This window comes from Thunnus thynnus, chromosome 17 (genome assembly GCF_963924715.1).
Source record: "Thunnus thynnus chromosome 17, fThuThy2.1, whole genome shotgun sequence".
Taxonomy (NCBI): Eukaryota; Metazoa; Chordata; class Actinopteri; order Scombriformes; family Scombridae; genus Thunnus; species Thunnus thynnus.
The window spans coordinates 4032740-4057163 of record NC_089533.1 but is presented as its reverse complement, the minus strand read 5'-3'; the positions used below and the strand labels follow the sequence as shown (position 1 = coordinate 4057163).

Genomic DNA, 24424 nt, shown 5'->3' with positions numbered 1-24424 from the left:
TGGGGCTTTATCACACGATGCGTATGTGGCAACTATATGCACACGTGTGGTGCAAACTCTGCAAGTTTTGCTAAACGGATTTCAGAGCCGTGCATATTCCCTCGGGGAGTTGTTCCTTTTGCATGTAATCCAAAGACAATAAGTCTCACAGCAGTTTAACCTACATCTTCCTTAACCTCTCAGTTTGCAGAAATGTTCCACTTGTCAAATAAAATCCAATCACGTTGTTGTGTACCGGGACGATCGCGGCCCCTCAGAATGAGCCACGTGTCTGCAGGTGGCGGGATGCGTAAACATAGTGCATAGATGTGGATGTGTTACACGGCTGCTTGATTGAATCCAGCACAGTGTGACTGCACAGAGGCAGGTGGTAGGAGTAGCAGCTACCAAAGTGGTAACACTGGCACTAGCAGTGTTGATAGGAGTGATGTGAATGTCTTTCTTCACTAGGGGTTTCCAGACACCTCCATTTCCCCTCCTAACATCTTGACGCATCATGGCTTGCAGTTTTTTTGAGGGTTTTTTTTTGGTTTTTTTCTTTCTTTATAGATCATAACTCCTTAGACAGAGGTGAGGTTGCCATTGGTATGCACAGACAACACCGGCAGATTCACCACCCAGAATACCGCTGGGAGATTATACCCTTCCCACTCCACACAGCAGGGATTCGGCCACCGTAAATAGAGCGCTTGGGAGTGTGCGGTGTGCCCGGAATGACAGAGCACCGCAGCGGCTGAACACGCCAGCCAGACGCCTAGCACAAAACTCAAGGACTGCTGCAAATACAGTAATCTCTCATGCTTAGGTCTGTGGTTTTTACCTTCTCCTACAGGGACTCAGAAATCGTCGCGCTGGAGATCCGTCTGGCTGATTGTCAGTGTACAGCGGGCAACCGTTGGGGCATGCAGGACATAAGCTACAAACAAAATCTGTTGGACTTCTGAAAAAGAAATATCACATGAGAAAGCCGAAAGAAAATGACTTTGGTACAGAGAGTTGTTCGCACAGGAACCCCACCGTCCATATATAGCCTATACGTCAAGGCAAGAATTCAGCCTAAACCATAGCTTATAGAAGCGAAAATCGGCCCCATTTATTAGCTTTTTGCTAAATTAGTTTATTAATGAATTATTCATTGTATGTTTATGGCAATTATTCTGAGGAATGGAGCGCTAGTTGTAGCGGCGGTTTAGCGTGCAGATCAAATCATAAATAAAAAGCAGGAGATCTGCTGAAGGGCTTATGTAGTATCAGGGATAAAAAACTGAATGACAGCAAGAGAGGTAATTTGAACAAGTATAATGACTCTCTGTTACTATGGTGTGCAATGACACACAGTGGAAACATAGACACAGCACAGTGCAGTCAAATTCAAGATGAGAAGTACTTTGGCATGTTTTAACAACAAGTCCAGCTACCTATTGCCTTATGAAGCGTTATGAATAAATATTTAAGGGTATACCCACTCGTTTTCATTTCTTTTTTTTATAAGTAGCAGTTATTTCAAGTTTAATTAAAACATTCCATGGTCATTTTCAGTTTTCATCATCAAGCTTAACCAGCTTCTTCTTCTTTTTTTTTTTTTGCACATACTGATTTCCATTTGTCTTACTTGCGCATACCCTGACCCATTAAAAACTGCATCTGTGCATTTGACTTAATATGGGCACGGAGGGCTGTCTTAATTAATAAGCAGGCATCCACCAAACTAATCTGCCTGTGTTGTGAAGTCTGTCCTTTCCATTAAGTGGGACTCACATTATCTCCTAATCAAATTAGTCACTTAATTGTGGCCCTCCCTTGATGGATCCCATGAAAAAAAAAGGAGTGCCGTGTTTGCTGCAGGGGGGATGTGTGAAGATGGAACACGGCTGTTTCATTACGATATGAATTTTTTAATAACCAAAGCGTTCGCTGTCATCTCCTTGCTTTGAACCTTTGCAAAGGGTGAAGTTGAATTTGACATTTTATCCACTAGCACAGTTGAGTGTCTAGCGTGGTGGGTTGGGGCTAAGTACCTAGCCCAAGGCCACTACCCAATTGCCCAACAGGGGATTGACCCCTGTCATCCACTGATCACTAGTCTGTTTTCTTAATCACTTCCCCACACCGCCTGCTGCACTACCTGATCTTAGTCAATACATTAGCTCCTCCAACGCTGATAGAACTGCTATTCCCCAAGTCATGATTAAAGAGGGAGACCTGTTCATCCGCCCGCTGTGTAGATTTGCCCCTGGGAGCTCACATTTTATAGGGGGGGGGGGGCATCAGAGAAGTAGTAGTGGCCACTGTCCATGGGGGGAAAGCCCCCAAGCATCTGATGAATGGCGGCATGTGTGGTCGTTTGTCCCGCTGATGGAGTTTTATCCCCTGCCCTTTCAGAGCAGCCAGACAATAAAGAGAGCCACAGCCAAGCGTGACAGGTTAACCCAACAGTAATAGAATACTCTTAATAGTCTGGCCTGAGCCAAAGTCGGCGGCGGGGGCCCGGCCAAATAGCCAGACTACCTCCGTGGTGAGAGAGCAGGGGGACACGACACCGGCTCTCGCTGTTGTTGTCAAACAGGGAAGCAAGGACAAAGAGGGCAGCTTGATGGCTTAATGGGTGGTTTGATGGCTTCATAGGGTGAAATTGAAGTTGGTGAGGGCAACTAAACAGATGAAACAGGGCACTGGGGGTATTATACAGAGAAATTAGCTATATATAAGCATGACGCCAACCAACTGTATCACTTTTTTGTATTTTATAGGAATCCTTGAGATATAGCGAGGCGGCGTTGTCTCACTGTCTCTCCCTCATATGGAGAATGATTTATAGCGGATGCTTTGACACCGTGGTGATGCCTATACAGAAGGTAGAAGATAAACACGATCAAACTGAGCAAACAGTCAAGAGATTTAGATGATGTTGTCATGACATTGACGTGAACGTGCCTGTTTTCTGGCAGATAATCCTCACAAAGAGAATCCTGCAGGCTACACGCTCCCGCACAGGCAACACTTCTGTCGGTGTTTGTTTCTGTTGCACCTCCACTCGCCGTTTGTCATGTCAGACTCGGGCTTTAATTAGGCCTGCGAATTGAAGCGGCGGCAGCAGGGCTGGGAGCCCTCTGTCCACAGCTCAGCCCGTCCTCCACGGCGTCTCCTCGGAGGACCCCTCTGCTCTGTGTGGTTAAGATAATAGAGGCTCGCTCAGAAGATGTTAATTGAGGGGAGATAAAGTGCAGTAGTGGCTGGAGGGATGCGATGTGTGGGGGTGGAGGGGAAGGAGGGAGGGCTACCTGATTAGAGGCTGAGGTGTTTGACTTACTGCTCTTCTTTTATTTTGGGTGATATATGCACTGCAAGATTTTCAAAAAAAAAAAAAAACAGGAAGAAAGAAAATACAGGAACAGCATGCATCAAAAACACACACACACCTAAAAGACAGTTATTAAAATTTCTCCTGAATCATTTGCGCTGTTTGGGCGCTGCGCGGGTGCCGTGCGAGACCTGATAAGGCCGGGAGGATTAATATGTTTTACCTCTCTGTAGCTGCTGGAGCTGAATGGTGCTGTCAGGTTGTGCGAGGTGGAGTTGAGATTCAGACTTTGTGTGAGCTTTTTGGTTGGGGCTATGAAAGGTGTAGCAGCCGCGCAGGCAGGCAGGTAAAGAGGTGGACTCTACGTGAAGCGGAGACAGAAGTGATCTGACCGAAACAGCTGAAGTGACAGAAGCTACATTAATAGTGGCATATGTCTGGGGCACGGAGAGACGGAAAGAGAGAGAAAACAGACCCTCCACCAGCCCGAGAGAGGACAGAGAGGGAACGAGAAAGAGGAGGGGAGGACGGGAAAAAAAAAAAAAGCAGAAAACAGCGCCAGCAGCCTCTATAATTGCCTCAATGCCACTGGGATTGTTTTCATTCAATTGAAGCATTCTCTTTCTCTGTACATTCGAGGTGGAGCTGGAGGTGAAGGGGAGGGTGGAGAGTTATGTGGTGATGTGGTATGTGTGTGTGTGGAAGGGGGGGGGGGGGTGGAGTTGAGCCGGGTGGAGTGGGCGGACGGGAGATCCGACAGTGCCCTCCCTCTTTTGGTAGCATACAGCGATGAGGGCGATAGCTCCCCTGTAGCGGCTGAATCTCTGGCATCAGTGTGAGCAACAGAGAGAGAGAGAGAGAGAGAGAGCGGGTGAGCAAGAGAGTGAGAGAGATACTGAGTGAGAGAGAGAGAGAGAGAGAGAGAGAGAGAGAGAGAGAGAGAGAGAGCACGGTGCTGTGGAAGAGTGAGGTAGCGATAAGGAGGTAGGTGGACTGCACATCAGACCCGTCAGATGTGATTGCGCACCCAAGTGCAACCCCGCATGTGAGTGTGTGTGTGTGTGTGTGTGTTTCATATTTTTCCAAAGACAACCTACCTCTTCACCCCCCCCCCCTCCTCTCCCTTCCCCTTCATAACAATACACACAAACACACTGGCCAAACACACACACACACACACACACATTCCTTGAGGAATCCTTTATTTCTTTATTTGGGCTCCTGTTGGTGCGTGCATTGGATGCTCTGCTCCCTCCCTCCTCCTCCTTCTTCTTCTTCTTCTCCTCCTCCTCCTTTTTTCTGCTCTTCTCTCCTCCTCCTCCTCCTCTTCCTCCTCCTCCTCCTCCTCCTCTCTCCCCTCTCTCCTCTCTCTTTGCCGCTCTCACAGCCTAGTTTTCTTTTTTTTTTCCCTCTTCAATCTTGTGTGTGCAGGTTGTATCTGACGGAGGGACCGGTGCTGCGCTCCCATCCCTGCGCTCCTTCAACAACAACACTGTGAGTATTCTCATGCTAATTTGGCTTCTCCAGCCTCCCCAACGACGGTTTGTCTCTCTCTCTCTGTCTCTCTCTCTCTCTCTCTCTCTCTCTTGTGTTTTTTTTTTTTTTTTTTTTTTTATTCTTTGCCTTCTTTTATGTTTTCATCCGCCGCGCCGAATGCAGCGGCGGCAGCGCGGGAAGGGTAGAAAAAGAAGTGGAGACAAAAAGGAATGAGAGAGGATGCACAGAAATAGAGAGGAGAGCAAAAGGGAAGAGGGGAGGAGGGGGGGCGTTGGGGGGGGGGAAGAGATTGCTGCTGCTGCTGCTGCCGCTGCCGCCGCCGCCGCTGCCGCTTGCTGCTGCTGCTGCTTGCTGCTGCGAGCTACCCGTTCTGCTTTCGGAGGTGTTTCTCCTCTTGGAGGATGGTGGAATTGCCGAAGGGATGAAGGGGGCGGGTCTTGGTTTTGTGAGTAGATAGTTGTGCGAGAATGATAGGGGATGATGTTGACAAGCATAGAGTGGCTCATCAGACAGCCGGGCAGCTGGAGCCAAGGTTTTTCTCTCTGTTGACTAAACTTCTGATTCATCCATCACTTTCCATATTTACACACACACACACAAAGGCATCTCTCCTCTGTCTTCTTTCCTTTCTTACTGACATTGCTCTTATCATTTTTTTGGCATGAGCACTTTTACATCATATAGTCACTGATAGTCTCATGATTATATGAGATGTATTGTCTGTGCAGATGGAAGATGAGCTGTAGATGTCTTGGTACATACCGTACCTACGCTAAGATGTGCTTAGCATGTGTGTGCCATTCATAATTTGTTTGTATGACTACAGTGGCAGCTGCACAAATGAGCTCATTCAACACTTGTGCTCACATATGTGTGTGTGTGTGTGTGTTAATAATTGTGACAGACCTTCAGTTTGTGTTTATTTGTAGTGTGTGTGTGTGTGTGTGTGTGTGTTTGCCTGCAGGAAACACGTTACCACTGAACTATGCGTCATCTGAGCCATCTTCTTATGCACTCACAGTAATGAGTTTATAGTGTTTGTATATATGAATTAATATATATGTAATATTGTGCATGTGTGTGTGTGTGTGTGCGTCTGTGTGTGTGTGTGTGTGTGTGTGTGTGTGTGTGGAGGTCAGTAAGTCAGTGTCCATTCCCACACGCTGGCCTTTGATCAAAGGGCCACATTTAGTCCGCCCACGGCATGTGTCTGAGCCATATGAAGAGTGGGTGTACTCTCTGTGTGTGTGTGTGTGTGTGTGTGTGTGTGTGTGTGCGTGTGTGTGGGCTGAGATGGATAGGCCCTGCGCCCCTCACTGCAACGCCATGGCTAATGGGCACACAGGTCAGCAGGGGTGGACATGCATCCGGCTGTGTGCGGATATGTCACCGAGACCCGAAACCTCTCGCAGGCCTTCGCCGGGAGTCACGAAAAAAAAAAAAAAACACAAAAATCTTTGCAAGTGAAAAAAGCATATTGGGCCAACAAAATGCTCGCAACACCCTTTCGCAGATTCATTTGGCAGAGTAAAAGGGATTGATCTGAGCGTGGCAATTAGGCAAATTTTAGAACTAAGCATCTGGCGAGGCGAGAACGCTTCGCCTGGCAGAGGATTACCATTTTAGTTCCATTTTGAGACAACGCAGCCCAGAATGTGTTATTTCACAGCACACTCCAGCAGCAGCACGCCGGCTCAGGCAAAAAAAAAAAAAAAAAACCAGCACATGAGGGATCTTTGTGCTATTGTTTCTGTTGTGTGTATGTTGATTTCCACGACCCGCTAAGTAAGAGTAGTGTTTTGATTAATGATGATTACGTCTAATATGTGTGCTCGTGGCCGTGGCGCCCCACCTCCCTTTCCTCGGCCTTTATGAAAATGAATCGGCAGAGTAAAACGCCTGGGATGATACCAGCTTGCCAATGAGCTTGCTTTCTAAAGTAGGCTGATATAAATGAGAACCATTCCCCCAATTACGGAAGATTAGGTTACCCTCCACCAATCTGAATCCTTAAATCCCTTCTGTTTTTACAGCTCTGTCTACCGAATGTAATTCAGCTTCAAGACCTGGGCAGAATAGCAATAAAAGAAGGTAGAAACTTTAGCAGTGAAACCCAGGCAGTAAAAATATCCATTGGGAGAGAGCTAAAGCAGATGATAATTGACACAGCGCTGAGTTGCACTTGGCTGTAATTAACTGTGTAACAGAGGTTGTCAGTTGGAAAGGGAGAAAGCCTAAATCTTAGTGCATTTAACACACTTGAAAGTGCAACATTTATCGTGTCGTTCCAGCCTTCCACCCAGGGTGCGTTTCAGGTTAGCGTGGGCCTACTCAGCTGTATTTATTCTGATCTTTCACTACAAGCGCAGACATTATACTCTATGCTCCTCTTTATCCTTTGTATACCACGGTTTGAACACATGAAAAATCAAAAGGAGCCATTGTTTCTGGGGCGAGCGCAAAAAAAAAAAAAAAAAAAAAAGCTTATCTATTTTTAGTGCGCTTTTCCTCATTGTTGCCTGGGCCACGATTCATGCTTACGTCTAGCAGTTGTGCGCCATAAACTATGTTGTGCTTCGCAGCCAGGCGCTGGCTGGTGACAACTCTCACCCACACATTAGTGATCTATGAGCCATATACCACAGGGCCCCCCTGCTGCCTCGCCAGCCACTTTCAAAATGCACAGGACCACAACAATGTCATTCTCCCTGTGTGATAGCACCCATATGCGCTTGGAGCACCTGTATTAGCGTAATGTGCCAACCCCTTTATTTCTCATCACTTATCACAACCCGCTACATGCTGTAACGCAAAAGGAGGGGAGGGAAAAAAAAAAAAAAAAAAAAAGCTCATAAAGATAAAAATCACATTTCACTAGAGGGTGCTTGTGTGACAGTGATATATGCTGTGAGCATCCTGCCACCTCATTGAGATGGGAGTGAGTTCTGGGTGGCTAAATCAATTTGTGCAAAGGCCGTTGACGCTAGTATTGGTTTCGTGATATGATCTTTGTTGTCCATTTTTAGAGGTCAGCGCGAGCGCAACGACAAGGGCGAAAGAACCTGACCGCTTTCTCTCTTGTTTCTAGGCTGGTAAACGATCTCCCCCAAGAGGATTGTGGGTAAAGGCAGTCTTGATCAAAAAGGTATATGTTTTTTTTTTGTTTTTTTTTTTTCTAGGTTTAGGCACTATGGATTCTCTATTAAGATTGTACTTTCATCCATTACCGCACGCGTCTTGATAGAGTGTCCAGAGCCAGAGGCGAGCTCCGTCTGTGCATTAATCGCTGTAATTACTCAGTGAGGGTGACAGTGATTCTGGAGGTGCGTCTGAGTACATATACCAGTAGACGACTGGGGGAGGCGGCTGGGGGGGATGGTGGTGGAAGACCAGTCGATAGGTGAACCTGACTCCCTCTGATGTTAGAGATCTCTGGACAGGAAGAAATAGAAAAAAAAAAGCCTTCCAGATGTGTCAGCAAGTCAAGCAATTTACTCATATCAATCTCCGGAAGGTATGACATCGTGCTATGCCTTAAAGTCAGAAATCTGAGACGTGTGTGTGTGTGAATACGTTTGCAGTTTCGGTACTTTATATCGCTGATAACTACACAGCTTTTACAAATGCCGGTTAGTCGTTTGATGATGATGATGAAGTGATGTGTTCCATGCTTCCAGTGCATGTGGAATAAATTGAAAAATAATTGGGTGTGAGCCATTCAACTTGCATAAGAAAAAGGAAAAAAAAAAAAGTTCCCTTTCATCAGATTCACCAGGGAAGACGTCACAGTGCCGGCCACACTCTTGACTGACTTGTGATCTCTGGGAAGTGCAGTGCAAAATCACCACAGCAACGACTGCTTAGCAACAAAGATGTTGCTAACATAAAAAAAAAAAATAAAAAAAACATAAAAACAAGAAAAAAAAAATCATCATCAACAAAAAAAAAAAAAAAAAAGGAAGAGATCTCAGAATTATCACTCGATTTAGTATTTCAGAGTAAAATTCTTCTGCTTTTGTTTTTATAAGCACGGACTGATGTGACATTGGCCGTCCAGATGTTTTTTTGTGTGAGAGATACTCGTAAAGAAAAGGAGGCGAGTGGTCAAATCAAGGCTGTCAAGTCAGGAAATAAAAGCGGAGGAGGGAGAGCTGAACACGCTGCAGCTCTGAGGGCTCCGTATTGTCTGTACAAGGGCAGCAGAGTTACTCTTCTTCTCCAATGTGTCTTAGAACGATGTAAATGTGCCGGTTAATCAGAGCAGCATTGTTGGTCATAATAAGTGAATGGAGTTTAATAGGTGAATGTCAGCCACTTCCCTTCTTATCTCGCAGTGACTTTCGCTTTCTTGTACCGCCTGCAGCAAGTAATCATGGGAAATATACGACTCAGAGACACAGTTTTTAATTAAGGATAGTTTTTTTTTTGCATCATGGGGAAGAAAAGGGGTGGGGGGGCGTTTAGACTGGGTGTAAAGAGTGTTCATATGCACACACGCACACACATATATGCGTGGAGAGCCGTTTTCTTTGGGTTTGGTTTTCTCATTAATCACAGCAAAAAAAAAAAAAAACCCATGTCTGATACCAGCGTTACAGGAGAGGGGAACCAGGCTGGAACGGAGCGGAGTCGAATATTTCAACATCTCAGTGCTGATGTGTGCAAAGCAGAGTATGTGTCTGCAGGGGAGGCTTTGAAATTTCATCCAATCCATCCATTTTAACTCGGCGGAGGGGATGTGTGTGTCTCGCTCCAGTTGGCCAATGGCTGTTGGGAAGCTCCTGAACACCCCCCCCTCCCCCCCTTCCACCCCTACCCACCATCGCCACCACCAACCCTCCAACTGTTCACACACACACACATACACATACACACTCTCTCCTCGCTATCTGCCTGCCCTGTTCATCCGCTACCCCCTCCTTCTACTCCACAGACCTGCATTGTGTCAGATAGTTTAATGTGAAATTGCTTTTCTTTCAAATTTCCCCCTGGAAACGCAGGTCGTCGCAAAATGTTACATCTCATAATGGCGTGTTATTGTTGTTCTTTCATACGAGTCCTTGGCTTTTGAGCGCAGGATTTTTCAGCACGGCGCTGAGGTCACACTCGGCTATTTTTCCCTCTCTCTTCTGCTACCGCCGCCTCTCTCCTCTCTTTGCCATCTCGGATTCTACACAGAGCTCTCTTCCTCTGCTGCTGCCCATGGTAACCCCGCTGAAAAATTTATCACCACCTCACTCCATGATTACGCTATGCATTAGCAAGGCTTAAATTGAATTTGTCGGCGGGCCCTCGCGGCAGTGCTACGGGCCTGGCCTATCAGAGACACTTTGTAAAGGCCCTGGAAGAGCCTCCCGGGGTGATCCTATCAGTCAGACACACTGTCAGCAGACACACTCAGTTAGTCAGCATTGAGTCAGAAATGTGGCCCAGCCAAGCCACACGCCACCGTTGGCTGCTCCGCTGGGCTGCTGCTGTGGGCATCAAGCTCCCCCGCCTGCCAATCAAAGCTCCAGCAAGGACGCTGACCTTTGTTCCCCTGTTGAAATGAATGCTTTTCAACAGGTGATCCAACCGACATCCCTGCCTCGGCGCCCTCAAGTTTAAATATAGCATAGTTTTCTCTTTTTTTTTTTCCTCTCTTCTACCCTCCCTTCACATTAGCCTTTTACAGCATTGCTGTGTGTTTATGTCAGTAGCTCTGTGTGATGTACTCACATTATTTCCTATAATTTTTGCTCAGTACACAATGTCAAACTGCTGACGATCACATCAATAATGATCATCTGTCCTAAAGTGGCTATTAGTGCCTTCCTTCTCCTGTGATTTACATTAATACCCAGTGTTTAATGTCATGTTTCTTTACTGAGAGTATGTGGAACATTTAAGTGCAAGGCACCACCTCTGCAGCAGTACACTGTCTGATTATGTTCCTCTTTTGCCTTGACTTATTTTTTTTTTACTTCCACATTTTCATCCTCACAGACGACTATCAAAATAGTTTGATCTGAGGCCACTAAAGGCTGCTTTTATCGCCGCTCGCAGAATGAGAAGGTCAATTTTCAAGGCATTTCATGGGGGGAAATGTTTAAACCAGCTAGTTACTAAGAGAACCAAGAGGGTCTTATCCTTCCTGCAGCTCTAATTGGGATCCATTTTCATTTTCATATGGTTTTAAATGTCAAGAACAGAGCACACGTGAAGTGTTTTGAATTTGCTCAGAAAGGCCTCAGCCAGGCAGGTTGAAAGCATATTGGTTTATTATGAAAAAGAAGACACACTGTAACAAGGCACTCTATAGCTGTGTTTTACCATTGAAAAAGGAAAAAAAAAGAAAAAAAGAAAAGATGATGTACTGCTTCTGACCTCATCCGTGGTCCGCTGAGAACATAATGTCAAAAGTTGCCAGCGCCTTTCTTCATTTGACAGAAACAAATCCTCAGGAAGGACTCAGTGGCCCTCCCTCCCTGTGTGGAGGGCTGTACACTCTCCTCATGCCTGTGTGGGTTTCCCCATGGTACTCCAGTTCCTCACCCCCCCATGGATATGCAAGTTTGGTAGACTGAAGACTCCACATTACCCAAATGTATGAATGGGATTTTATTATTCTTGGTCACACCAGAAAGTGGCACAGCAGAATTCTCTTGGGCATCGAAATAAGTAGAGACTTCTTTCAGGTTGTTGGTTGTGCCTGGTTTTATTTTTCCCTCCCTTGTGCTGAACATAGGAACTGAAAGAATTCATTTGGGCTGCAAACTCTTTTTGTGCTTGCCTAGTTTTGTTTGTGGCAAAAAAGAATATGAAGAATAGATGTATTGGCCTTGCTTCTGACTTGGCAGAGCATTAGCAAGAGTGCCCGACGTCATCATGTTAACGTTCAAGCGATAAAGCCCTCTAGTGGTCATCGGATGTTTTATTCACGCGGTAGCATGACGTTGTTAGCTAGGAGTGATTGAATGGGTTTGCTGCACACTTCCCACCTTCAGTCACCATTGGTTTCCTCTAACAATGACAGTCATTCCCTAAACAAGTTATTATTTGAACTCAAACCACATTCTCCCCCAACTCAAATAAGTTGTTTTTTGAAAACTTAACCAAATGCAACAGTTTTGGAGGCTGTTGTCCTGCTGATAGAGGTGTCAGATCAGAAAATGCTTCTGTTTATTTTCTGGTGGGCTGTTGTTACAAACAACATATTTCATCATTTGATTTAAAGGACTCATAAAATTAGATGGTGCACAAAGCTAAAATGATGGCTTCCTCTATTTTGGACCCTCGAAGCTCAGAGGTGTTTGCACTTGGTCAACTGCTCGGTTTCATGAAATAGATGTATTTTATAAGAAAGCAAAGCAAACACAAACGAAACAGTTTCAATTGAAATGCATTAATGTCATCCAAAATGTCAGTTTTACAAATGCTGGTGTGCCTGAGCCCTTAGCCTGGTTGGTTTCTATAGAAACCTGTCTGGTGTGTTTTTCTTTTAACCTGACGTGCCAGATGGTTTGTTACACAGAACCATCTGAGAAGTCATCCATGGAAACTGTTTGAAAAAGGGGCAGGCACTTTCAAAAAAAAATATATATACTTGGCACGTGATTGGATGAACCATCTGTCTATCACGGCAGCTGGATTCACGATGCTGATTGGTCCTAACCACCGACACAAGTGACATAACTTGAAGCCTGACAAGATGGATTCTCTCGTGATTTCGCAAATCCAGCTGCCTCGCAGGGTAATTCTTCTTCACCTTCTACCCTTAACCACGCTGGGTACATGGGACCATGAGTAGCTGTTAGGAAAATAAATTAACGAAACACCCTGGAGCCTGGATTTTTGTATCCGAGGTTCAAATGTAATTTTTCCTCCTGTAACAATGTATAATCCCTTGTCCAAGCAGGCCTGTATTTCTACCTTAAACATCCCTTTCATTCCTCCATTTAATAAATGACACCCAGAGGACGAAACGGGGACAAGTCCCCGCTGACACCTGTGAAATATAGACTGATAATGCTCCTGCCACTCGCTTACAGTAACGCCGCTCCCTTCCACCTCCCTTCTGTCTGACAGGCTGGCCCCGACGCATGTATCATAATGAGCGGATCTCTCTCTGCGCCGTCAATTAGCAGCACCTTAAGCATGTGACTGAACTTCTGTGATTCCTGAGAATAAAGAAAGAAGGTGAAGGAGTGAACGCCATTTCTCCTTCGAGTGCACGTAGCATCCCCCTCGATATTAGCTATTCCTGCCAGACGATTACAAGCAGAGCGTCTAATGCTTCTCAGCTCTGTGTGTATATGTGTGTGTGTGTGTGTGCAGTGAATATGCGTTTGCAATCCCAGGGGTGGTGTGACGGAGAGGTGCAAAGCGTACCAGCTCCCCCCTCTCATGCAGATGTGTGTGAAAAACTCAGTCAATCATTGTCTGCATGGCTCACTTTGAATGATTTTATTACTTGCTTTAGACTTGAGCAATTATAGCTGAGCAGCACATATGTTAATTATATCTGACCTCACATTTTTGCTGCTCTGTTAATTGTTCGCTTAGATGACATTCTGAGATGACTGTCATTGCAGCCTGCGTTTCGGGCAATAAAAAAAAAAAAAAAAAAAAAAATGACAGTAGAGAAATGGCTGTGTGACAGATTTTGGTCAATGGAAAAGTTTAAGCTGGAGCGCTCAGGTCCAGATGGATGTGGGGGTGGGAGGGGTCAAGGCTTGTAGGCCACATGACATGTCCTTTTAACCCCACTTTTCTTCCTCTGTTTCCAACAATTACATAAACCTCATCTCTATGAACGAGGACTGTTTTGGTGTTTTATGTCAAAAGGCTTCCTAACCCTAACCCTAACCCTAACCCTGACCCTAACCCTAACCCCTAACCCTAACCCTAACCCTAACCATAACCCTAACCCACTAATGTCCCAGTTTAAAGCTCATACTATCTGTTTTTAATGCACCTTTGCTTCCAGAAGTCCTACACTCCAAAAAAAAATCCATTAAAAACAGCATTGCAGAAACAAATTGCTACCTGAACTAATACATCAACTCGAACAACACATGTATTGCCATTTTTTTTTTCTTTTTTTCCCGAACATGGTTTTATTACACAGCTTATTATCACATTTAATGGGGACTGTTTTCACTTTTTGCCATTACTGCACACTGTGGTTTAATTCTCCTGGCAGTGAAGAGGCAGAACAGAAGTTAAGGCAGCGTGGAAGGCAGATACACACAGCGAGCTCTTCAAATTCATTTTGTCTTGTGATATGATTGCCGCTGCGTGACTGCGGCCTTATGAAGCAGTGGCACGAAAAAAAAAAAAAGAAAAATACATGCGCTGCTCAATACGATTACATTTGTTAATGCAGCAGTATGTCTCTCTGCATGCTGTTTTCTAATGGACTGTGCTTTTTGTTTGTCACCTTAAGTGAGCTGGGATATTTCTTGTGTTTCACTTCAGCACACTGAAGTTGAATTCTGTCAAATAGGATGAATCTGTTGTGTTTCATTCGGGGGGGGAGGGGGGGAGTTACTTCAACCATATATATATCACAACATACTGTAAGTTAGGTTGCTGCAGCTGTGCTTACATGTGGAAAACTAGAGCCTAGGGATGTGCCCGAATACAAATATATTATTCAGCAAAGCACAAATAGTGGGTTTTATACGAATATTTGTTTCATACAAATATTTGAAAAATTATTTGTTTTTGGGACTCTCCATCACCTGTTGTTCCCCTTCTCCTTTCCACAAAGTTAGGTTGTAAAAAATAGGCAATAAATGAAAAGTGCAAAGCAAGAATCATAACTTTGAAGTTATGGGTGTATAAATACTCAAAGGTCTGCCTGCAATGAGTCCATGAGTAAAAGTTTTAGCTCAGTAGTCAACGCAGTCGTCTATGATCTGAGAGACAGTTCGAGACCAGGTGTGGGGACCTAACACTTTAATTTTCTAAAATTAAAAGCGTAATAAATACAAAAAACAGGATTTTTAAGCCTCTTTCCACTTTTATTCGAATACAAATACAGATACAAATAATTTTTGCTGCCTCAACAAATACACATACAAATACAAATACTGGGCTCTTTGTAAACTAATCTTAACCATGATCCTTTTTCACTGCTCAGTTTTAAGTAAGTGTAGCAGGGAAATTAGTGGTTTTGCAATAGAAGGAAATTACAATCAAAAAACATTAATGTAAATAATGCCAGTGGAGTTTCATGATGCCAAACTATCATTAGATTCCCTTTCACTATACAAATATTAAGACAACTGATGGAAGAATAAAGTATAGTATAGAGGCAAAGAGATCTTTTTGTCTTTGCATCCAGGGGGTAGACCTAATAATTGGTGCTGTATACCCCCTCGATACATTTTTTATTGAATCGCTATCTGTATTAAGCCTGATCCATTTCCAATTTAGTGTTTGTTGCTTTTGGCTCCTGCATTTGAACTTCAGTGTTTTTTGTTCACGCTTTGGTTCTAAAGCGCCTGTCAAAAGCCTATTCAAAGCTTTTTTTTTTTTACCACAGTGCATCCAAAGTATTGCTTTTGTGTCTTTGAGTATATATATAGGGCCACAAAAAAACATATTATAGGAAGGCCTTGAAGGAAAACTGTCACGCTTTAATGCAGAGCTACTTGGCTGTCAATCATATTTAAATGTATTCACCGGTTTTAACGTAGGCAATGTAAGTCCTACTTTTTAAGTGTGTATTATACAGCTGTATTATATTGGAAAAATAAACAAAAACTCTAATATACATAAAATATACATCCCTCCTTTCTTAACATTATTACTTTGTGAAAAAAAGCCATAAAGTATCTGAATCACCTTTGCCAACGTTTCTAAACAAAAGGGTCATTTTAGATCATCATGCCAGTTTGCAGCATTTGTCATGGCGACTGTTTGCACTGCAGGTTTTTTTTTTTTCCACATCCTCATTGCTAAGTTTGAGCTTGTGTCTTTGCAGCTTTTTTCTCTGCAGATGCAGTTTGTGTTTGGCAGATGTTGTCCTCATTTTCCACACTCGTTCCCCCTGAGATATTAAATCATTTTGCAGTTTTTCGTTGTTTTTTTTGTTTTTTTTTCTTTTTTGACTGATGCACTTGTAATGTGGGCTCTGATGATTTGTCCTCTTTAGAACTGTTGTGATACTTTGAAAAGCCACATAAGTGCTGCTTGCCAGACCCTCTTTTTTTTTCTAGCTTGACAATGCTCCTCATTGGCATTCAACCTAATATGACTCACCATAGCAGCGTTTGTAATTGTGATTACTCCCAAGTAACTTTTTTTTTTTTTTTTTCTCTTCAGTGTTATTTTACATTCTTGCTAATGTTACAGTACAACACATCCTGATGTGTGTGCGTGTGTGCTGTTTTGGTTGAGATCCTGAGCTGATGGCAGCACATACTCATTAAGCACAGCGGTTCAAGCTTCTCTCTACCAGGATTCACAAACAGCTGCGGGTTCAGTGAGAGACTCCTGCACTGATTGTACATCAACATTCACTCCGACTTGCACATTCCGCTGCATCTACTTACTTCGACATTTCATTATTTGTTGTCATTAATCTTTTTTTATTTTACCTCACTGTGTCTGCTGCAGTAAGGAGGTTTTTTTTTTCCATTCATTGGTATTCAGACATGCTGGCCAGAGGTGGCAATCTGTTAAAGAACATGGAGGGGGTTGTCACCTCTCAGTTAAGGTGGTGCTGCCATCCTCGAGGCCTGGTGTGCTTGGACAGCTGGCCTCAGAGTTAGCGGGTGTGACTGTGGAGGAATGGACGCTAAATAACAGAGCCTACAGCTCTGCCCTCTCGCCTGGCTGGCTGGCTGGCTGGCTGGCTGGCTAGCAGGCGTGACGCGACAGGACGGAGGCCAGAGCCAGCTACAATCCATTACTTTTACCTGAGGAAGAGAGGAGGGAGAGGGAGGGGGAGTGAGGGGGAGAGATTGAGTTAAGGGCCAGAGCACATTTCAGCGCTCTCTTCTGCATGCTAATTCCACCGGTGCTTCGAAAGGGATCAAAATCTGCTAGCTGAGAAACGTGGCCTCTCAACTCACTAAAGAAGGAAAAAAATCCTCCTTCCTGCTCGGTGCTTTATGAGCAAACCAGTTTGCACATATATGCATGTTAACACACAGCTGCACACGGTGTTTAAATGAAGTGTTCGAGGGTGCTCTCACACCTGCCTTGTTTAGTTCGGTTAAACTGCAGCCTGGAGCGTTTTTACCCCCTCGGTGCGGTTCGTTTGGGCAGGTCGCAGCAGTCGCACTCGGGTACAGACCAGAACAACCGGTCTGAGACCTGGTTGAAGTGGAGACCTCAGTCCGGTTACAAACAAACTCTGGTATGTTTGTTTGTGTGAACGTGATCTGACCCAGATTCAACCTAACTGCAGGAAGCATTGCACATGTTATGGATCAAACCAGCTCCTGTAACCAGCTGCATTATATTATTATTATTACGTTGTGGTATGTGCTCAATATGAGCTCCCTTTACCTCTTCTACCTCCCTTTAGCGTGACTTCTTTTTATGAAATGAAGCAACTCATTGTTCTCTAGATGTTGCCTTGAAGTGTGTTCAAATGTATGATTCTGCTGGCATATTCTGGTTTGGTATGTGACCCAAACGACTAGGCTGGATTATCCATATATCACATCAGGCGAGTGCCCGGGGGCAACAACCAATTTGCCATGCTGGGAGGCGCCGGCGTGAAAAAAAAAAGAAAAACCTAAATAGTTTTCGTGGTCAGAAACGGCAGATACACCATTTATAAAGCCCTTAATTTGGATTTTATTCTTATTGCTTATTAATAAGAATATCTTATTGTTCACAGACCATTTAACTAAAATAGTAGAACAAGCACACCTCTGTATCCCTGAGTGCCACAGTTCATACATTAGTTTTATCTTCTGTCTTACAAAGCAGAGAAGGAAAATCGAGTCCTTTATAAATATGGTCGTCTATCTGCTGTTTCTGAAAAAACAAACTGTTTCTCCGCCCGCCAACCCGACAAGATTTCTGACCAATGAACAGAGTGACAGCTCCCCACATAGCTTTTGTTGATACATTTTGGGTTCGCTTGAAAGTTCGCCATGTGAAACCAAACTGAACCAAAAGAAAACTGTAACAGAAGAAGAAGAAGCAACTCATCCACTGACCAAAGCGAACAAACTATAGGTGTGAAAACAGGTCTGGTGTTTCAGTTGCTTCATAAAGACCCTGAATAGATGTGGAGATTGAACCTGGGAATTGCCTCTTCTGTTGGCAGAGCAAATCAGAGAGAGAATAAAGCACGATGAATTTAAATGTATGGATATTTCAGTTAAGTCAGCGTTTTGTAGTTAATCACTTGATACCATAACCCGTCACATATCAAATGTTTGTTTTTGCTTTTCCAGATTTATCACTTGCTTAATGAAGTCTTGACACACACACGTTCACACCGACCCCCCTATAAAATTTCACATGCATGGCAGACAGAGAACGCAATGAGCATTTGTGCAGAGACCATGAAGCAGAGGGTGATTTTTGAGGCGCTGCTTAAAGCTATCACTATCGGAGTGGAAAGTACACATGACAACTGGTTTGCAGACTCCAAATGAGAAACCTCCACAAACATAGTGGGTGGAGGTGGTGGGAGGAGGAGGAGGAGGAGGAGGAGGAGAAAAAAAACAACAACAACAACAACAACAAAAAAAAACCCCAGCTTGGATTGGCATCCAGTGACAGTGATAAATTTCACCAATCGTCCAGTGTGAAGATCTGTCTAATCTTTGCGGTGGCTCGCAGCGGGGTAGGACCCCATCACTCTCCCATTATTTGACAACAAAACATCCGCGGAGAGCAGTGAGCCAGGTTCAGTTAGCTACAATACACTCCCCGCATACACAAATCCCCCAGCGTGGTGGAGGGAGGGAGGGGGGGGGGATTATAAAGTGGCTCTGTAGCCGACCGTTAAAGGGGCAGGCCATTAGAATGCAGCCACCTATCCCCACTCTAACCGTAGAGTGGTTGAAAGAGAACAAAACAAAGCCGTCTGTAAATAGCCTTTAATTTTGAATAGAGAGCAAATAAAATTCAATGCCTATAATGGCCTTCATTTTCCTCCAGACTCTTGAAATTGATTCGATGGCTTAATTTGGTGCTGGCAGGTGGGATGTGATTGGCAAACATATGCAGTTCACCCCAGATGACTCAATAAACAGCAGCAGTTTAGCAACAAAACATTTTTTTTTGTTTGTTTTTTTTCATTCCGAGGGCCATGCATCACGGTCCATATGCATCTATCACGGCCATGTGGTGTTCTGTTGGCAGTTACAAGGCTCGGCGTTTACACCCAAAATGTTATTTTGATTTCACTGACACAGAGATAATGTTTCATAACACACAGTCAGTCACGAATTAGCCCATCTGTCTGTTTGAGCTTCCCGGTGCTGATGGAGTCTGTCTGTGTTTGTGTTTGTGTATATGTGTGTGTGTGTGTGTGTGTGTGTGTTAGCGTGGTGTGTGTGTTTGACCACAGTGGCTCAGCCTTCTCCCCACCAGGATTCACTGACGGCTGTCAGCTCATTGAGTGACTCCTCCACAGATTGTATTTGAGCCAAAAAATCCTGATCCCTCATCTCGCTGCTCCTCTCGTGCTTTGCTTTCTCACTCCTCCCGGTCTTGTCGACATGCATATGCTCAGACGCGCTCACACATGTATATACAAGGGCTCACACACACTCACACATGCACACACACAAGCACATGGGAGGGGGGGGGGGGGTATGTTGTGTTGCAGCTTGTGGTATTCAACAGGAGACACTGGCGACCGTGTGAAACTGAATCTGAAAGTGAAAGTGGGATTCATTCATATCAGCCTGTTCACATCCAGCAACCAGTTCTCCCATCAACTAAACCAGTGCCTATTATGGAAAGTCTTCTTCACGTCGGTCCAGTGGCTCGATGGTCTGATGCTTTAAACAGATTGTTGTTCTGTCACATAAGTTAAAAACACAGCTGGTGATATCTTATCTGCTCATAATGATGTAGGTCAAATCAATTGAAAACTATCAATGAATCTATTGTGTTTGTATGAGAAGATATTATACTGGACATGTGTGGCACAAAGTGGCTGAAAACCAACCAATTACTTCCCTCTAGTAACGGTGATATGAATATATACATATATATGAGATTTTGCCGTTTATACCTCTTTATTTTCTCTGGTCTCATTAAACCATTTGTGGGAAATTTTACAAATCAGTGAGCAGAACTACTTCTTCTTTATGTCCATGTTGGATTTTTATATGTGATTCTGTACCTGTGAGACGTTCCTTTACCCATTAACAGTTTCTCAATGGATTTACCAGAAAGTTTAGCATATCAGAATATAAATCAATACTGCAAAATAAAAATTACATTCTCTGATAGAGAATTTTATCCGTATTTCCAACTCACACAGTACTTTGACTCTTTCTTTGGTCTGTATGTTGAATCTGTTGTGTGACACAGATGCAACACTTCTATACATGACCGGTGTATGTTATAAATAAACACTAAACCAAATTAATCCATGAGTTTGAACGGTTCATTGCACTTTTAAGGAAGCTTGACTTGAGGAAGATGCATTTTATTTGGACGCAGTGTTAATATCTATGTGAATTCTGCCTAATAAGGATGAATTATTGGTTGGTTTTTGTGTCTTTAGATGATAAAATGACACCGTTGTTATCCTTGAAACCCATTTTGTGAAATCCTGCCAGCTAACAAACTTCCTCTCTGTTACTTGACATCTTTTAGTGTCTAATACCTGGTTTGTATTTTTTTGAAAACAATAGAAAAGCTGAGGGCTTCAGAGTAGAGCTCTCACTACACTGCTGGAAACAAATCCTTCTTTGAATATTTTTCATAAAAAGTAAAAAAAAAAAAACATCATTTCAACCTTTATTATGGTCAAAAAGTTTTTCTTCCACATTGCTCTATCTTTGCTACACTTTCATGAAAAACACCGCCCCTCTTCGCTGATTTCTCCTTCCTGTACATTACTATGCAGCACTGTAGCTGCTCTGTTATGAACAAAGCTCATACCTACTGGTTCATCCCTCTGTCTCATCAGACTCCTTCTCTCCATCCTCTCCTTTTCTCCTCATCAAAAGAAGAGGCGGAAAGCCTTTGCGCTGGAAGTCTTGCGTTGCTGAACAATTTTGATCATGGTATGAATTTTTAAATCTGAATCCAACAGGAAAAGAAAGTTGAGTTCTGAATAAGGAATCAAAGCTTTTTTTTTCATATCCCCCCTCCTTGTCAAACACGTCTTTTATTGTCTTTTTTTTTCTCCCCCTTGTGCTCTCTCTCTCTCTCTATCTCTCTCTATAAAACCTCACCCATCGCCCCCACACACCATTTTCTAAACAAGTACAAAGAAATGATGATGCCCAGATTGAGAACCGGTGCGATTTACATGACTGATTACAGTGTAATTTCACACTTATTTGCATGGATCTCCTCAACATCCTTGCAGAGTTAATGGATTGTTAGAGCTCTGCAGCCCGGGCCATGTTAAATGACGACGAGAGCGAGACGGAGCGGAAGAAAGAAGGAAAGAAGAAGACAAGAAAAGAGACAGAGAGGCGGACAAAGTTCAAGTGAAAGTTCAGGATCATTTATCTCCATAGTCCTTTATCACACGCAGGTCTCTGAGGAGTTTAAAGAGACAGACAAAAAATAAAGAAAAGACAGATAGGAACAAAAAAAAAACAACAACAACAAAAAATCCAATTACGTCCAACTAATCAGCAACCAATCACAAAATAAAATGAAACAGTGTTTTGGAAGGATGTGGTTGTGTACCAAACCTTCTAATCAGCCTGAGAAACAGACACACTGATGCTTTATTAGACTCAGGAAGATATTTGTTCTATTAAATATCTCTGCACTTCTCCACACAGCCACTTTGTGTCATTAACATACAGTAAATAATAGCTGTTCATTTACATTTGGCTTATTTGCAGTGTTAAGTGTTGATATATGTTCATTAAGTAGAGGATTCCAATTAATCGACAACTATCAAAATAAAACTAGCTGGCCCGATATACAGTATGTGTTTATAGTGATGTCAACTGTTATAATATAGACGTTTCCCGCCTCTACGAGTGTAAAAACTAACTTTAATTAAATTTTAACTAAATCTGCTTTTAATGTCCAAGTAACGCAATGTACCTCAAATGAGAAAATGTTCAGATATATTTTTATTTCACTCTGAACTGCATGAATACGACATATGATGTTGAAGATGTGCCGACTAAAGGCAGCACATCTTCTTCTCATAACGTGAAGCAACACATCGTTCTCCAGATGTTGCCTTGAATGCGCAGGAAGTAGTGCCTCCGGTATGTAGTGAAGGAGGATTTGCAGGTTGTGCTGGTGGGTTACCATATATACTTTACCATATACACCATATATGAGGCTTCAGCAGTCTGAGTTAGTCATATCAAGTGGATATCTGACACATTTACAGTCTTTTTAGCATCACATTCCCTCTTTGTGTTTCCTTGTTGAGCTGTGGTGGAAGTATAGTAACAAAAAGAGGAACTTTGGCACTAAAAAGACTGTAATGTTGAAAGATATCTACTTGATTTGACTCATTTGGACGCTGAAGCTTCATATTAGCTTCTGTGGATTTTGTCCCCCATCACTTCCATTGTAAGGTCATTATGAAGGGATCTTCTAATAGTCAGTATGAACAGGAGGAATGATTACAGCAAGAAAAACATGCTGTTTTTCACACTGTTCATTTAAGCTCCTGACTGTTGTTTTAAGACACACTTGAAACATTGTGAACCCGTCCTTGAACTACTGTGTCGTTTATTTACAGTCTACTGTGCTGTAGTTGCTGTGTACAGAAGAAAGAAAAGCAAAGAAGAAGAAGTTTGGCTTCGGTATTAAAAAAAATATTTGAGCTCTCTTGATTATCTTTTCAACAAATATAGTAAGAAACTTAACTCGGTGAGCTCATAGTGCAGCAGGAAGCATATTAATTAATCCATCCATATAATCAAAACATATAAAAAATAAAATATCATACATCATTAGAAAGATGACAATAAAGAAAATGTGCTTTAAAGTGCCAACATTTTTATGATGGTAGGGTGGTATAAACACAAAAGCAAAGTCATACCTCCATTTTTTACAAGTTTAATATATTGAGTGCCTCATTAAAAATGTCATCAACATTACTCAGGTTTTTACTAGCAAAAATACCCCTTTAACTTTCAATTGTGCAACCTGATTTAGTGAATCAGTTTGTAAGAACTCAGGAGAGACGTTTAACACAAACCTACTGATGGATTTTCAACCCTCCATTCATGTCTTAATCAGTTCCCGTCTTCAGAAAGTTATAAAAAATAATGTCAAAGTATAAATATAAAAGTATATTCAGGATGTATAGATTGGATTTCGTTCTTCATTCTGACGTTCAAGGCTGCAGAAGATTTGTGTTGCTATTAGTGGTCAAATGTGAGTCACGGGGTCTACATATCTGACTCTAAAAACGCATTAAAGCAGTCTGGCTCCACTCAATAAAGTGCAGTATTTTATTTTTCTATACAGATGCCATTTATAGTTTTTGTCTGAGAATTTCATCAGTGCTTTTATGAGAGGTTGGCCGTATTTGACACCAGCTTTTATGAGGCCAGTTATGTTTTATGTGAAACCTTCAGTGGAAATGTTGATGCGGTATGATTGCTGGATTGGGAAGTTTATAGGGATCAGTCGGTTCTGTCCGATCTATACGGCCTCTGTTTAACACAAAACGTTAGAGAAATAGCTCATAATTTTACATTTCACTTTGAATACATGAATATTTAATCTAATTGCTTTAAGATGAAACTCCCACTGTGCTGTACAGATGGATGTTTTCCTTTTATTTTCATTATTTTGTATTATTTGTATCGCTATATCATCTTTTAAAGTCTCCTATGGCCACCACTCTGTCTTTTCTAGCGACGAGTAATTAATTTCCACTTGTTGTCATTAGTTAAACCAGTTTAAAAAAAAAGAATTATGGCCAATCTGATGCAAATAGTGATTAATTATCGCTGGCTTTAGTCCATTTGTTCTCATGGAAGCTGTACAGGGCGGCTCGCCGGGGTGATTCATTTCTCCTGGTTCCAGAGACACGTAGCTCGTCTACCTTTTCATCACCCCTTTTTGTTTCTCATTGTTTCCCTTCACTTTCATCATAAGCCGCATGCTAATGTACAGTGCGGCCAGGGGTAGAGGCTGGAATATATCATTGTCTGATTACATTCTATAAATGGATTTGTGGCTATTTGCACAGAGGAAGTGTCACGGCGACATTAGATATGAAAAGCTGACTTTTTTCGGCGCAGGTAGAGCCCAGCAGGTTGTCAGAACGTCCGTCTGCTCTGCAGGAGCTCGCCGTTCTGACGGCGAACGATGCTGAGGGAATTACCGGCCGTCAAGGGGGGAAGCTCTATTAGAATATCTGTGATGGATCCCAGAAGGAGAGTTGACGTCGAGGCTTTTTTTTTTCCCAGTGATTTTTTTTTTTTTAGGTACCTTATGCATAAATGGTGCAATTCAGACTGCTACTCAAGCCCTTCGCAGAGACGC

General features: G+C 43.0%; 1 protein-coding gene across 4 annotated transcripts in view; it reads left to right on the top strand.

Moving 5' to 3' along the window:
* The window catches only part of LOC137200873 (RNA binding protein fox-1 homolog 3-like), a 505114-nt gene that overhangs the window by 256842 nt on the left and 223848 nt on the right, over positions 1-24424 (top strand). For all 4 annotated transcript variants that reach the window (XM_067615568.1, XM_067615564.1, XM_067615569.1 and 1 more), the window contains exon 6: positions 4733-4795. The gene's annotated coding sequence lies outside the window, so the exon portion shown is untranslated. The remainder of the gene's footprint in view (positions 1-4732; positions 4796-24424) is intronic.